This window comes from Rhincodon typus, chromosome 23 (genome assembly GCF_021869965.1).
Source record: "Rhincodon typus isolate 14 chromosome 23, sRhiTyp1.1, whole genome shotgun sequence".
Lineage (NCBI taxonomy): Eukaryota > Metazoa > Chordata > Chondrichthyes > Orectolobiformes > Rhincodontidae > Rhincodon > Rhincodon typus.
Window position 1 is genome coordinate 39,084,218 of NC_063354.1, and position 17,308 is coordinate 39,101,525.

The following is a 17,308-nucleotide window of genomic DNA, read 5'->3' on the forward strand; positions in this document are numbered from 1 at the left end:
CCGCTGATCGAATTAACATTAGTTAATCTACCAGGTGGAACTGCCTCCTGGAACACAGCATCCAGGTATTTCTCCGCCTCCTGGATGTGCAGCAATATTTGGAGTTCGGATTCCAGCTCATCAATTTTGAGCTGGAGCTCCTCAAGCAGCCAACACTTGCTGCAGATGTGGTCACTGCCGTTCTCAATGGGATTAGCTCACTCCCACATCATACACCTACAACACATCACCTGGCCTGCCATCTCTACTTAGGTAATTATTTAAAATTAATTCGTTTTTTTTAGTTTCGCAGTGCCCTTTGCACCAGTAAGTTTCCTCCATTATATACTCAAACGTACTCCGGCTTTGCCTTCCGACCCACTCCCAAAGGATTTGGCGTCTAGGTAACCATCCCGAAAGATAACAAAGAGATGAGGAAAAAAATGTAAATAGCTTACCTGCTCACCACACTTAGTCGTTATTATCAGGTTAGAGGAGGTGGAAAGGTGGGAGACACTACGCGTGTAGTGTCTTGGGTATTAGTTAACTCCCAAATTTATTGGGTAGAAGCTTACCTTCCCAGGCTGCCCGCTTTCTCCCGGACTCCCGCCGCTGAAACAACTGAAAGGAAGGATGCTGTTGCTCTCGAGGGAGTGCGGCGAAGATTTACCGGGCTGATTCAGGGGATGGCAGGACTGATGTATGAGGAGAGATTGGCTGGGTTGGGATTGTTTTCGCTGGAGTTCAGATGAATGAAGCGGTGGGGTGGGGTCTCATAGAGACTTATAAAATTCTAACGGAGCTGGATAGAGTAGATGCAGAGAGGATATTCCCGATGGTGGGTATGTCCAGAACCAGGGGTCACAGTCTGAGGATTCAGGGTAGACCATATAGGATAGAGATGAGGAGACATTTCTATACCAAAGGAGTGGTGACCCTCTGGAATTCATTACCACAGGAAGTAGTTGATGCCAAAACATTGAATGTATTCGAGAGGCAACTAGATATAGCACTTGGGGTGAATGGGATCAAAGGTTATGGGGAGAAAGCAGGATTAGGCTATTGAGTTGGACAATCATCCCTAATCGTGATGAATGGTGGAACAGGCTCGATGGGCCACATGGCCGCCTCCTGCTTCTATCTTCTATGTTTCTACGTTTACGCGCTTTCAGATCTCCAACACCTCCTCTTCTGTGCAGGATCATTTTATGCGACGTTGAAGCTTCTGGCCCTCTGAGGAGCTGTCTACTCCCCTCACTGTGACATGGCCTTCTGGTGCAATGATAGCACCCAAGCCTCTAGGCCTGACACTTTGGGTTCAAGTCCCACATCAGGACTCCACGGCCATGAAAGGACTTTATGTGGTCAAACAGCTTGATTGTGCAATCTATAAAACCTTCCAATATGTCTGTTGCAAAAGAGTTTTTGTATCAGCCATAACTGTATGGATTCCACATGCAGGTTTGCCATGATCCAGCGCCACCCTGGTTCCAAGTAGTGACCATACACACCTACAGTCTTTGGCAAGGCAGCGGTAAACTTCAACATGAGCTGCTGTTTCTGTTTGCTTTGCAATTGGTGCCAGGTGGGCAGTTCCTATCTTCTGGAGGTGTGCGGTATCACTTGCCAGCCACCAACCTTTGTTCAGACCAATTTGCATTTAAAAGCAACGTTGCCAGAACAATGCAGTTTTATTGGAGTGTCACACCCAGAATTCACCTGGGTGTTGTGTTCTCGACACCGCTTTGACATCCCATGTATAGTTTCTCAGCACAATTGGTCGTGGCTATGTTTCCCAGTTCCCTTTCACCCAATGGCCTTTTGAAAACTGTTTGGATCACAAGATCCCAAGACAACCACCAGGGAGGATCAATTTGGATCCTTGTCCACACCACGTCTTAAACCAGGGAGGGCATTTGAAAACTCAGCTTTTGACTGCATTGACATCATTGGTGGAAGAAAGCAAATAATTGAAATAAAGTCTTTTGTTATAATCCTGTGGTTTAAATGGTATGCTTTTGGAATGCAGCAATCAGAATGCCCTTGTTAAATTTTATTTGTATTCAAAGTAGGTGAAATGTATATATTTTTTAAAATTCATTTTTCTTCCATATTGAGGGGCCTTGACATAGAGATTAAAATACCAAACCTTAAGTGTTGTGTGCACGATCAATGTAAATTTTGTTTCCAACACTTGGCAAAATTTGGGCAGTTTAAATTAAGGCAGCACCTTATGGATTTGGTCCTGTTGCATCCCAACTGGGGCCTGTATTAAACTTTTACGCCGACAAACAGGACACCTTCAGATCGGCACCTGGGTCTTTGCTTAAAAACGAAAATTAAATCCTGTTGATTTCAAATTCAAATCCCAGAACTGCAGAGCTACCATTCAGCTCAACTGGTAGATACTAAGGCTCATCATCCTTCAACCAACTCACCTTCATCTTACCCAATCACTCGATCCTTCTATTTCTTTTGATGAGCCGATCTTATAGGAATGTACAAGTTACAGGGCTCCCTTCCTATCAATGGATTATCAGGTTTCTGAGGCAGTTAGGAACGTAGGAACAGGAGTGGGCCATTCAGTCCCTCAAGTCTGTTCTACCATTCAATGACATCTTGATTGATAGTGGCCTAACTCCATGTGCCTGCCTTATCTATCTCAGATTTAAAACTAACAACTTAGTTGGAGTTGTGAACAATGTTTGGTTGTATCAGAGTAGTGTCGGAAAGGGTTCATGCTGTGGCAAGTACTAAGTATCACCCTGTACAATGATGGCAGAGGGAATAGATGTGGATCATGAAGGAGTAAGACCAAACAGTCACAGTAACAATACTCATACTGATGTAACTTGTACCTAATTATCCAAAGTCCGAAGATCTGCAGGTGAGGTGGATTGGCCACACTAAATTGCCCATAGTGTCCAGGGATGTGCAGGCTTGGTGGATTAATGACACGAAATGGAGGGTTACAAAGATAGGGTAGGGGTGTAGGTCTGGGTGGGATACACTTCAGAGGGTCAGTATAGACTCAATGGGCTGAACGGCCTGCTTCCACACTGTGGGGATTCTATGATTTTGTAATTGCTGTCCTGCAATAAGCTACACCGTGTTTAAAACAAGAGCCCATTCTTGATAGGTTACTAAGAGATTTTCCCTGCCACACATGGACGAGCAGGTCCTGGAGATCCTTATCAGGAAAGAGAATGGTGGCAGCAAATCTACCAGGTGGATCTTATACCGTGGTGATTCACTTTACCACACAATTTTGTGGTTGAAAATGTCGTAGACTCTGTGAAAAGTAGTTGAGAGAGGAGATGGGAAGGAAAGCACTTTACCCAGTATCAGACTGTTTATGACAAGCTAGACATTAAGGAAGCATCCCACTCTGTTAATGGAAAAAACTTCCTGCTCCACCTATAAAGGATTCCCTGCAAAAAATCAACCTTGAGCTTAAACAGGGAGGCCTCATTACTCTGATTGTTGTTGAAACTCTGTGGACTATAACTGTCATTTCTTAGTTGGAAGTGATATCAAAAAGCTTAATATTTCCATCCTGGAATTGGCCGTTTGGAATGTCATTTATATCCATTGCCCTCTTAGGTCAAAGCTCTGAGCAGATAATCCCCACTCACATGAACAAAGGCATCTCAATCCAGTCTGACCCCTGAACATTTGGAGATTGATCTGGCTTCTCGTACTGGCACTGAGCCTGAGTACGAAAGGCTGGATTTTACCAGAAGTTCAGCAATGGACTGGGAGGCAGGAGATTCATAAAATGACAAGGGAGGGTAACAGGAAGGGGTAGAGTGGCCACTCAACATTCGTGACATTTGTGGGGAAGGTTGACAGTTGACAGTGGAGGACAATTGTGCAGTGCAAGTGGCTAATTAGAGGTCTCTTCCTTTACACGTGGGGGATTCCAGTGAGGAAGTTGCTTGGCAGCTGCCTTCCTGTCTCAAGATGGTCCTCACGGTTTGAGGACCTGGCTGATTTGACATTCTGTAGCCCACATAGAGGCCTCTCAGATACTAGTGAGCATCTTTCATTGACCTATTGCACTCTGACCCGGGGTCTGCCTGAGTGGTCTTCATTACAAGGGCAGCCTCTGTTGCTGTTTCACTTCATTGTTGCCTTCTCAGCGAATGCTTCTTCTGCTAATTAATTGCCAGGTGAGTGGAAAATGCAGTCAAAGTCTCTCAAAAAGGCCAATGCAGGATAGCCCATGACTTTATACAACCTCTTGTTTCCAAGGAACCAGTTGGTATCCATGCCAATGGCACCATATTAGCTGTGTGTGCCTTTTCTGTACTTTAGGGAAGCCTATGTTTGGAGGATGTGCATGAGTCTTGTATTTGCTTTGGACAAAGACATCATCCGGTGCATTCTTGGTCCTCTGTTTTTAACAAGTCCAATCCAATTGTTTGCAAAGATGGAAAATTACAATTCTCTTCTTCAGTCAATCAAATTGCTTCCCTGTAGTCACCTGAATGTATCCAGAGTGGGGTCTACTCACATCCAGCTGTGAGACTGCATTTCTCATCTCTCTCAATATACTGATATCGAGCCATATGCTGGATCTTTTCTCACCTGGGGAATTGAACTTTCAGTCATCAGAGGCAAGTTTTATTACTGCAGAAAATGACTGATACCAAGAGTTAACAGGGACTTAGTTTAAATAGGCGTTGGTTTGTCTGCTCCTCACATTGACACTGATCTTAGATAGAAGCAATGACAACAAATTACCAAGACCTAATGCCAACAACCTTCACCTTAATCCACCAAATTTAAAACAGGATGAACTGGATTTGAGGTTCATGCTAATTTTGCCCAGAGACACGTCCATTTTATCTGGAACCAAAACGGATTGTAACTTAAGAGGCAGGTTTTGCCCATTGACACAGATAGAGCAGCTGTTCTGGTACAGACACAGATATCCAATAAGGTTCTACTGCTGTGGAGGGTAATGACCTCTATTGCTATGAAGATCAGGCTGGACGTTTTCATTTGAGCAGAGCAGAATGCCTGTAAAATTAGTTTTCTGTTCAAATGGAAGGGAATGTGAACCAACAGGACTTCTCAAGAATTAAGGCACAAGGACTGGCTGAGATTGACCTTGCTGATGGCAGTCCATTCTGGACTATTCGCTTGGAGTGGACTGATTTCTGAAGGACTTGAGGATTTCAACTGGTGTGGCAGGAGATAAGTAAACTTGCCATAAGCTAGGAGTGCCTTAATGTTGAATTGGGAAACTGTCAGAAATACGGCATACAGTAAAAAAAAGTATTCAATGTCATATTTCAAAACAATTATTAAGCCAATGATACAGTAGATTTTATTTAAATTGTTATATTAGTTACCTGTTATGTACTGTTTGATGTTGTTTGATTTTAACTTGTTCATCACAATAAGAGTCTTACAACGTGAAATATTGCCCAGCAATTCATTCTGTCTCTTGCTGGGAAACTAATTTCCATTAAGAAAAATTATTGGTCTCTACAGGGATCCTAAAAGCACCACAATAAAAAATGAAGTAGGTTAAAATTAATAACTTTTAATCTAATTTACTTTTCATGCTGGGGCTATCACAAGTACATTAGCAGCAGACATGAGTGTGAGGTAGCTTGTGAGTAATCAGTCTTCAAGGTTCTATGGCTGGAAGATGACGATTGTAATTGGGTGGGAGGAAGCAGCTTGTCAGTTGTAGATATTTGCTAATCAACCTGTTCAGAGTTATTATTACACACCTCTGTAGCAGGCACAACTTGAACCTGGGCCTCCTGACTCAGAGGTAGGGACACTACTGCTGTGCCACAAGAGCCCCTGTGACTTTCCTGAGCAACTCTGAAGACAATGCATACTTGACCTGAACCAAGAACTCAGGGTAGAATTTTCCCAGCAACTGAACATCATGGACGATGGGTCAGGAAAGTACAACTAGAATGAAATGATGTGATTCTCACCATCAAGAAAAAAGTCTGAGTTTTTCCTTAAGGTTTACGATGGCTGGGTGAGGATCTTACTAGTAAGTGCTCAGGGCCCTAATTGAATATTTTAATGTGTCATTATCTAACTAATCATTCCTCGTTGCTATACAGATTGCTATTCTCCTTGGTACTGTTGAGAAACTAGACAGCGCCAATTCCCAATTTGAAAGTCAGAACAGATATCTACTGACTGCCAGAAACTGGGTTCCAGCGGCAGAGGTAAGGGCACTATCACTGCACCACAAAAGCTCTCTGTTTATCATTTGTAGGCTTATGAATCCTGCTCTCTGATTAAAGATGTAACTCTTAATGAAAGCTCACTTTTAAAAGGAAGTGTATGGTCCCTTTAAAAACCTTGCCTTTCAAAATTAATTTTACTGGAGTGGCCGGAGACTTGCCCCAGTTCACTGAACGCAAAAGGTTAATGAACAAAAGAGGTGGAAAGATATTCAGTCTTGCCTTGTGTTGTGTGAATTATTCAAAGTGTCTGAAACTAGGGATTGTTCGAGGATTACCATTAATCCGAGAAAGAGATGGAAGGACTGTGTAACATTAGATACTCAGCTGGCACTCCTCTAGTTCTGTAGATGTTTCTTTCATTAGTAGCTCTGCTTTAAAAGAAGCACATATCATAGTTCGAATCTTGTGTTTCAGTTTTTGCTGTGAATGTTAGGGACGAAGTGCAAATGTATTCAGCAGTGGGGTGTCAGCAAGAGTAAATCAGACAATGTTAACTGTTCCGAGTTGGATTCTTCTCATTGATTATGTATCAACAAGTCATACATCTGGGCGGAGTTATCATACTTAGTACCTAAAACACAAAGCTCTCTTTTCATTCTCACTCTCCTTGAAGGTAAGTACAAACTCTATTATTCAATAAGGTAAGGGCTCTGACAGAGTTAATGTTGAAGTCACATTATGCCACTTGAACCCCCTAGTCTGCATCATCATTCAATAAGATCATGGCTGATCTGAGTTTAATCTCAACTCCAAGTTCCCCATTAGCCCTAATAACCATTCACCTCTTTGTTTATTAGGAATCTATCTCTTCCTTAAAAATATCCAATGACTCTGCATCTGCCTCTTGAGAAAGGGAGCTCCAAATATTCACAACCTTCTGATTGAAAAAAAACTTTGTCTCTGTCTTAAATGGATGACTCATAATGTTCAAATAAGTGATCTGCTGTTCAAGATTCTCCCACCAGGGAAAACATGATTCCCACATGCACCCTATCAAACCCCCTCAGGATCTTACATGTTTCAATCAAGTCTTACCCTTTTGAACTCCAATGGATGCAAACTTGGCCTGTGAAACGTTTCATCATAAAACATCTTGTCCATTCCATGTATTAATCTAGCAAGTTTCTTGGAACTCCCTCCAATGCCTTTATATTCTTCCTTAAATACGGAGTCCAATAGTGTCTGTTTGATTGAGTTTAACATTTCTATTTATTTAAATATCTTCCCAAGTGCTGTTATTTCTGACAGATGATCTCCTTATGCCCAGCCTCTGTCCCTTCTCCAAGAACAGGTACAGTGACAAGATAATGGATTAGTCACTAAGAACTGATTCAGTCTGTAATGAATGATCATGGTAGTTGATACTCATAATGTACTGGGATATTTCTCACAGATGTTTTTGAAAAGAAGGTTGTTATTTAATCCACTACAAATATTACATCCTGTCCCCTGAACTCTGATGATGACAGTCATTGTAGCATTCACCTAGAGTCAAAAAGTTGTGGATTCTGGTCCCAAATTATAAATTTCAATACATAATAAGTCTGTCACCCAGTTATAGTGCTGGACAAGTGCTGCACTGTCAGAGGTGCTGTCTTTCAGATGAAGTATTAAATTGGGCCATAACCTTTTTGTTCAATTCCCACTCCATACACCCAAACAAAGTCCACAATATCACTTCCTGGCAGGTTGGTGTGGGCAGCAACATTTCATAACAGAAATGAGGTCAGAGGTTGCCAGGTTTGGAGCCAGGCATGTTAGCAGACCTGTCTTGGTGCACTGGCACTTCTTCAATGTTCAAAGCTAATAATGAAACATGAAGTAGCTCTCTACACACCACTCCTCCATACACTTTCCATGCCCCGCCCATGCCACTCCATATCACTTCATACCCTCAGCCTTACTCCCAATGGTCCTTTATATCTGCATGCCAACCTATGCCACTATATCCATTCCCATTGGCTCTATATTGTCCTTATGTCTACTTAATGCCAACTTATGCTAATCCATGCACACATCCACAAACCATTACATCTACCATATCAACTCAACCAGTAGCCCCATAACCAGATCTCAGAACCCATACTGAGTTGAGATAAAGAAAAGTTTCCAAGTGTCTATTGAAAAGTTGATTTTTTTTTAGAAAGACACTCCTTGATAAAAACTCATTTTTCGCATGTAACTTTAGTTAATTTATTTTTGTTTTAAAGTAAACGTTAGAATTCATAGTCCCACTTTAAAGTTTTTATAACCACTTGGAACTGTGAAACGAGCAGTAGAATGGCACACATTCAAAGATGGGCATTTGTGAAATTAAACATGTTGTACTAGTCATGATATCTCTTAGGGTAATGTCAACAAGGTAAAATTGCAAAGAATTACTTTGTTTAACATCCAATTTTTTTCCAAATATTTAGGAGAAGAATTTATAAGTACTTAACAACTGGAGAACTCCTGCTATCAGTTACTTTTTACAGGTGTCTTTGACAATGCTTTTTGAGTTTTCAAGTTCCAATGAACTTGAAACTTCCAATTAGTTTATCAGTTGCAATGAATGATACACTTTTTACACACATTCATATCCATCTTTACCCCCCTCAAAGGCTAACTAACCACAGCTAATGGATACAAAAGGGCACCTCTGAGTGGTTTAATAACATAGCATGGAAAGTTGCTCCCACATGCCTCTCAGGAATTCATGCAGGAACGTGACAGAATAGCATCGCAAACCATATTCCTCTTTAAGACAATTAATATTCAAGCATTAGTATCTCCATTTGAGAGTTCCTGGTCTTAGAAAATTAGCATGAAGTTCTTACTGCAATAGAAACACTTTATTTCTTTACAAATTCCTGCGTGGGTTATGGGCATCACTGATAAGACTGGAATTTGTGGTCCAGCCTGACAAACTTCAACTGCTTTGCTCTTTTTGCTATTTCTGAGGGCAGTTAAATGTCAGTCACAATGGTCTGGAGTCACATGTAGGCCAGACTAGATAAGGGCAACAGATTTCCTTTCCTAAAGGGCAATAGAGAACCGGGTTGGTTATTTACTACAATCGATACACGGTCACCATTAAGCTAGCTTTTAGTTCCAGCCTTTATCTGTCATGGTGGGATTTGCTCCCAGAACATTTGCCTGGAGTTCTGAATTACTTTTGCACAGTTATTAAGACTACACCACCATGATGCAGAGGGAGTCCATTCAGTCCATCATTGATGCACAAACTTCTCAAATGATTCATGAATGATCATTCAAATTGGAAACAATGTGCTCTTGAAGACCTCAGATGAACCTGCCCTTACCACACTTCAAGCCAATGCATTCCAGACCCAATTCACTCAGTACGTGAAAAAGACTTTTCTCATTTCACTACTTTTGCAAATCACTTCAAATCTCTAGCACCTTGATCTGAAACCTTTTACAAGCAGGAACAGTTTCTCAGACCTCTCACGCTTTTGAATATTTTGGGAAGTTTAAATACATCTAATAAGCATTTTTATTGTGATTTCTAAATTATATATTTGAATCGTTGATGCTGCAAGGGAAAAATATTTTTGTTAAATGGAGGATTTGTTGCTGGCAAAATGAGAAAAAATGATATATATAAAGTATCCCCTCTTCCCACCTCAAGCCGCACCCCCATCTCCTACCTACTAACCTCATCCCACCCCCTTGACCTGTCTGTCCTCCCTGGACTGACCTATCCCCTCCCTAACTCCCCACCTACACTCACCTTTACTAAAAAAGCTTTTCTGATGAAGGGTCTAGGCCCGAAACGTCAGCCTCTCTGCTCCTATGATGCTGCTTGGCCTGCTGTGTTCATCCAGCCCTGCACCTTGTTGTAATGGATACCTGACCTCTGCTAAAAGACCTCTTGCCAATACATTGCAGGAACATATTTAAAAAGTTACCCTCCTTAGATGAGCATCCCTGTACAATTTAGACCTGCTCCCACCAAGTCCAATTTGCACAATTCTGGCTTCCCATTCCCCTTCAATGAAAATCAGATGGGTCTTCAGGCGACTGCTGTTTGAAATGGGCAGCTGCTTCCATTCGTCATGGATGTGGAATGTGGAACCAAACTCCATTACCTGTACTCTACAAAAATATTGGAAGCTGTGTTTGATGGGGAGTGTCGCTGCCATTGCAAAAATTCAACTATATATCTTCCTTCCCTTGATTCTTTGCCAGCATTTTGAAGTAGTGAAAAGGAGTTCTCCTTGATATCCTGGTCAATATTTATCCCTCAATCAGCATCTCTTTACAATAACCCTTATTATTTTGCCATCACTGCATTGTTGCCTGTGGGAGCTTGCTATGTTCAAAGTGTCTGCCATCTTCTACATTACAGATGAGAGTATGGATTGGAGACGTTGAAACCAATTTCCCTGGAGAATATAAAGTTGTGAAGAGGTTAAATGGAAGGCTTCAAAATCACAATGGCACTGGACAGAGTAAACAATGAAAAACTGTTGGCATTGGGCCAACAGCTCGAAAACAAAAGGGCACAGATGTAAAGTAATTGGCCACAAAAATGAAAAAATATGTGAGGAAAACTATTTAATTCAGTGAGTAGCTGTAAATTAGAATGCACTTCCTAAGAGTGAGGTGAATGTCGATTTAATCAAGGTATTGAAGAGGAAATTGGATTGTTACTTGATAAAGAAAGAATATTAAAAGCTACAGGGAGAAAGCCAGGGAATGGTATTGGGTATGTTGCCCCTTCAGAGAACCAGTATCGACAGGACGCAATGAATGACCTCCTCCTTATATACTGTAACCATTCTGTGATGACAGCAGGAACTAAACTTCACAAGACTGCAGAGTGTTTTGGGATGCTTTGGGATTAAAAGCCTTCATAAATGCATTGTTTTCCTCCAAGGAATAAAACAACTGCATTAATGAGACAACTGAGTAAGTTTAGTAATTGGGATTTTTGTGTTTCCATGCTATAGATTCATCAAAATTTCTCTTTGAGCCAGTAGTAAATCCCTTGCATTTGGCATGTTGGCCCTCCCTCATTAAACCTGGTGAGACTTAACCAGCTGTAGCTAAAATTTCACTGAACACTGGGAAAACATTAAATATATTGAATTAAGTTAGATAACTTACAGAACTTCTCAAACCTTGGTCTCCCATATTATTCCATATAAACCTTTCATCTAAGTGACAGCATTGTCCTGAAATTCGATTTGATACATTAGAGGCAAATGGAAATTTAAGCCATATTGTTTTACAAACATTTAAGTTCGCTGAACACTGGATGTTTTTCTGAATGGAAAATAACATTTTATTATTTACTGAAAACCAATTAGTTAGATTCTCAGATTCATGCTAATGGAACTAACCCAATCTTATCCCAAGTAGTTACAATTATACTTGCTTACTGTAATACTGAGAATAATTGAAAATAATTAAACATTATGTTTGTGTAATATCATGATGTTGGCCCATCCCTAAGCTTTACAGCCAATGAAGCACTTCTGAATAATAGTCACTGTTGTAATGTAGGGCCCAATTTATTCACAATCAAGTCTTGAAATAGGAGTGCATTAAACATCAAGAAAATAATTTTGTTTTAATGTCCATTGGCCAGGGAAAGTTACTGGGGATAATTCCCCTGCTCATTTTCAAAATGAGCCATGGGATCTTACATTTAATTGTGTGAACAGATGGGGTCTCAATTTAAAATCTCATCTAAAAAAAAATGGAACATCCCACATTTCACCGTGCTCCAAGAGCTGCACTTCCATGTCAGCCTAGATTGTACGTGTCTGGAGTGGGATTTGAGGCCACTGCACTCTGACTGTGTGGTGCAAGTGTTGTCAGAGAGTATCCGTTGACACCACGAGACTAATTTCTCCTGCCTTTCTGGTCTGTGCCCATTGCAGCTATTCAAATGGCCAAGTAGTTTTCCACTGATGTGTTGGAGTCATTTATCATGCATTCGACGTTGCGAGACACAAGATGAAAAGCCTTGATAGGGGATGGAACGCATTCAACAGGCAACCGTCTCTCGGGGCCACAGTAATCGCTCCCAGCACAGGGCAGCAAGCCACAGTTTGTCTTGATTAAGAGCTAGCGCAAGCTGGTGGGTCACAGCTGTGTCCTTGAGATTAGTTAGAGATATTTTCATCGTGTCTAATTTTTCTGGGGCATTCAAGCTGATTAGCAGAGTAAAATGACTTATTACATTAGAGTTTGTATCAAAACAGCGAACTGTGGGCCGGCTCACTTCTAATTTTTTGTACCAAATGATATGTTTTAGCTGCGATAAGATCTCGGGATGACATTTACTTTCAGCAGCAAAGAGAGGAAGCATAGTCCTTGAAGGAGACACAAAGCAAGTGACTAATCTTACAAGCGTTGAGTAATGTAATAGAAATGGATACTTGGCAAATAAAAGCCTTTAAGAGTGATAACACTAATGAAAAGATTTCATTGGAGGATTGTACTTTTGCTCTTCACTGTTGAATTCATTTGGAGATAATAGATCACTTCTTGCAGCAACAAAGTTTCTAAAGCAATTAGCATAAATTAGATTTGTCCCAAACATCTAGCGTTTTAAATGTTGTTTAGCATGGAATATTAAGAAATTTACATTTTCAAAATCTGCAGCAACAATTAAAAGCTGAAGGAATCAGTCTCCAAACCTCTAATAGATTATTTTCACCATTAGAAATGTTGCTTGATGTTAATGAACACTTCAAATATTTATTTAAAAAACGATATTTTAATTGGAATGAACAACATTTAGCTCATTGTTGCAAGATTAACTCATAATTGTAGTGCAAGTACAGCATTCAGTTAATTTCAATGATGAGATATGTAGCAATACACGATTTTCTCAAAGCCAAGGGTGTGATAGATTGAGGAGTGGGAGATGAAGTTTAATCTAGATAAATGCAAGGTACTGCATTTTGGTAAGGCAAATCAGGGCAGGTCTTATGCACTTAAAGGTAAAGACCTGTGGAATGTTGCCAAACAAAGAGACCTTGGAGTATAGGGTCATAGTTCCTTGAAAGTGGAGTTGTAGGTAGATAGGGTAGTGAAGAAGGCATTTGGTATGCTTGCCTTTATTGGTTAGTGCATTGAGTATAGGAGCTGGGAGGTCATGTTGTGGCTGTACAGGACATTGGTTAGGCCACTTTTGGAATACTGCGTTCAATTCAGTTCTGATCTCCCTGCTATAGGAAAGATGTTGCGAAACTTGAAATGGTTCAGAAAAGGTTTACAAGGATGTTACTAGGATTGGAGGATGTGAGCTATGCGGAGAGGCTGAATAGGCTGGGGCTATTTTCCCTGGAGCAGCAGAAGCTGAGAGGGGCATGGGTAGGGTTAATAGCCAAGGTGTTTTTTCCAGGGTAGGGAAGTTCAAAATTAGAGGACATAGGTTTAAGGTGAGAGGGGAAAGATTTCAAAGGGACTGAAGGGGCAACTTTTTCATGCGTGTATGGAATGAGCTGCCAGAGGAAGTGGTGGACGGTGGTACAATAACATTTAAAAGGCATCTGGATGGGTAAATGAATAGGAAGTGGTTAGTGAGAGATGGGACTGGATTAATTTAGGATATCAGCATAACTTGGACTAAAGGGTCTGTTTCCGTGCTTTACATCTCTATGACTCTATGGCACTATAAATACAATACTTTTACAAATAAGTAAAAAACAGCAGATGCTGGAAATATTCAGCACTCTCAGTTCTGATGAAGGATCATCCCTCCACGAAGATAGGCTGAATTGCTGGGCTTTTGCAGCATTTTCTGTTTTTTGTTCAGATTTCCAGCATCTGACATACTTTAAGAAACGTTTAGGTTCTGCGCTACACAGCAATTTTTAAAACACAGGCAGCCTCAGGACCTGGTTTTTGCCAGGCCATGAAAGGTCACCTGTCAATGTCAGCACGGTAGATTTTAAACATGTTTAGAAAGTGCTGTGCGACTTAGAATGTGATGGAAAGCTCTTATTTTAAAGGAAATATTGCTGAACTCTTTCACTGTCGGAAAGCCACAAGAACTTCAGCTTCTTTGGAAAATCGAAAGTACTGTGGTTTCATATTGGCAGAACCTGCCAGGCTCACAGCAGTTGCCAGAAAGATTGCTGGATTAGGGAGGTGCAGCCTGTAATTGAATTATCCTCATTGATATTTTGACAAGAAGATCTGAGCCAATACTTCCTCCCTCTCTCCACTTATCCACTAGTTGTTAAGAATTTCCACCTTGAAATATGCAAGAATCATGAAATTCTGATCCCTGTTCTTTTTATTGTGTGCAGTGTGAGAGGTCGTTGAATTGTATTCCCAATATCTGTAACCAGGGAAGAATTATTGTTACCATTTGAGGTGGATAGGGAGACAGGGAAATGAGTTGCTAAACCTGCTTTTCTGGTCACTTGCCAATATGCCAGCCTTACCATATTCTTGGCCATTTTCCTGAAAATAGGCTGGAGCTCAGTAGAGCGAACTGACCATGGGCAACAGGTAGCTTTTTAAATGTTCATTCATAATGTGTGGGCTTCAGAATCTGGACCAGCCTTTACTGCACTCTCTTGGCTGCCCTTGAGAAGCTGGTGATGATCTGCCTTCTTGAGAAGCTACAGACCATTTGCAATGTTTGCTGTAGGTAGACACAAAATTTCAGGTCACCCAGTGGAGTGATGATGGAAGTCTGGCCGTTCAATTATTCTGTGTTTGATTATGTGATTCTGTTTATTATTGCTGCTCATTGTGACTGATCGGCTAAGACTGGCTGCACTCGAAGAAAAATAACCAAGCTGGCGAAAGAGCTGGAAGCTTCAGAAAGTTGTAGGCAGCAGACATTTTGAAGCCTTGTGAATAAAACCAAGCTGGCGAAAGAGCTGGAAGCTTCAGAAAGTTGTAGGCAGCAGACATTTTGAAGCCTTGTGAATAAAACCTGCCACACATGTCAAAACTAATGTCATTACTGCATTGCTGAGGTAAACCATAAAACGTAGGAGCAGAAGTAGGGTCATTCAGCCCATTGAGTCCATTTTGCCATTCAATGAGATCATAGCTGATCTGATGATCCTCACCTCCTACACATTCCCCAAAACCCCTGATGCCCTTCGTTTTTAACAATCTGTCTATCTCAGCCTTGAATGTACTTAATGACCCAGCCTCAACAGCCTCTGTAGTAATGAATGCCACAGATTCATTACCCTCTGAGAGGAGAAATTCCTCCTCATCTCTGTCATAAATGGGCAACCCCTTATGCCGAGATTATGCCCTCTGTTCCTAGGGTCTACCAGAAAGGGAAATTACTTTTCTGCATTTACCAAATCAAGTCCTTTACGAATCTTGTTTATTTCAATAAGACCACTTCTCATTCTTCTAAATTACAATGATCATGGGGCTAACCTACTAGACTTCTCCTCACAAGACTGTCCCTCGGTACCCAGACTCCATCGATCTAGTGAGTGTTCTCTGGACTGCCTCCAATGACAGTATATCTTTCCTTAGACAAGCAGAAGAGGTTAAACCTAAGACACACCAGTTTATAACTCTCTCTCTCTTACCTGAACAGCAGGTGAAGAAGAGTAGGCTTAACGCCTACATTCTCAATCCATAATCCTCCATGCCATCAGTATCTTTTCGCCAGAACAGAAGCCAGCTCAAGCAGACAGTAATTGTATCTGTAGTCATGTCCCTACCACCTCACCTTGCTCCAATACAATAAAACATAGAGCTCCAGATAGAGTCAAGGAGGTGATGGCCTAGTGGTATTATCAGTGGACTGTTAATCCAGAGACCCAGATAACATTCTGGGGACCTGGGTTTGAATCCCGCCACAGCAGATGGTGGAATTTGAATTCAATAAATATCTGAAATTAAGAATCTAATGATGACCATGAATCCATTGCCGATTGTCAGGGAAAAACCCATTTGGTTCACTGATATCCTTTAGGAAAGGAAACTGCCATCCTTACCTGGTCTGGCCTGCATGTGACTCCAGAACCACAACAATGTGGTTGACTCTGAACTGTCCTCTGGGCAATAAATGCTGCCTGGTCAGCAACACCCACATCTCATGGATGAATTAAAAAAAGAGTCATACAGTGCAGAAACAGACCCTTTGGTCCAACCAGTCCATGCCAAGCATAATCCCAAATTAAACTAGTCCCACTTGCCTGCTCCTGGCCCATTTCCTTCCAAACCTTTCCTATTCATGTACTTATCCAAATGTCTTTTAAATGTTGGAATTGTGCCCACATCCACCACTACCTCAGGAAGTTCATTCCACATGTGAACTGCCCTTTGCGTAAAAAAAAAATTGCCCCTCATATCTTTTTTAAATCTTTCTCCTCTCACCTTTACAACTGTGCCCCCTAGTCATAGAGTCATAGAGATGTACAGTATGGAAAGAGACCCTTCAGTCCAATTTGTCCATGCCAACCAGATATCCTAAATAAATCTAGTCCCATTTTCCAGCATTTGGCCCATATCCCTCTAAACCTTTCTATTCATATACCTTTTCAGAAGCCTTTTAAATATTGTAATTGTACCCGCCTCCACCCTTTCTTTGTCAGCTCATTCCATGCATGCACCACTGTCTGCTTGAAAAAGTTATCCCTTAGGTCCCTTTTAAATCTTTCTCTCCCCACCTTAAACCTACGCCCTCTAATTTTGGACTCCCCTACCACAGGGAAAAGACCTCGTCTATTTACTTGATCCATGGCCCTCATGATTTTATAAACCTCTATAAGGTTACCCCTCAGCCTCCGATGCTCCAGCATAAATAACCCCAGCATGTTCAGCCTCTCCCTATAGCTTAAAACTCCTACCCTGGCAACATCCTTGTAAATCTTTCCTGAAATCTTTCAAGTTTCACAACATCCTTCCTATAGCAGGGAGACCAGAATTGCACACAGTATTACAAAAGTGGCTTAACCAACGTCCTGTACAGCTGCAACTCCTATACTCAACACACTGATGAATAAAGGCAAGCATACAAAACACCTTCTTCACTATCCTAGACAACAAGGTGCAGGGCTGGATGAACACAGCAGGCCCAGCAGCATCATAGGAGCAGAGAGGCTGACGTTTCGGGCCTAGACCCTTCATCTGATGAAGGGTCTAGGCCC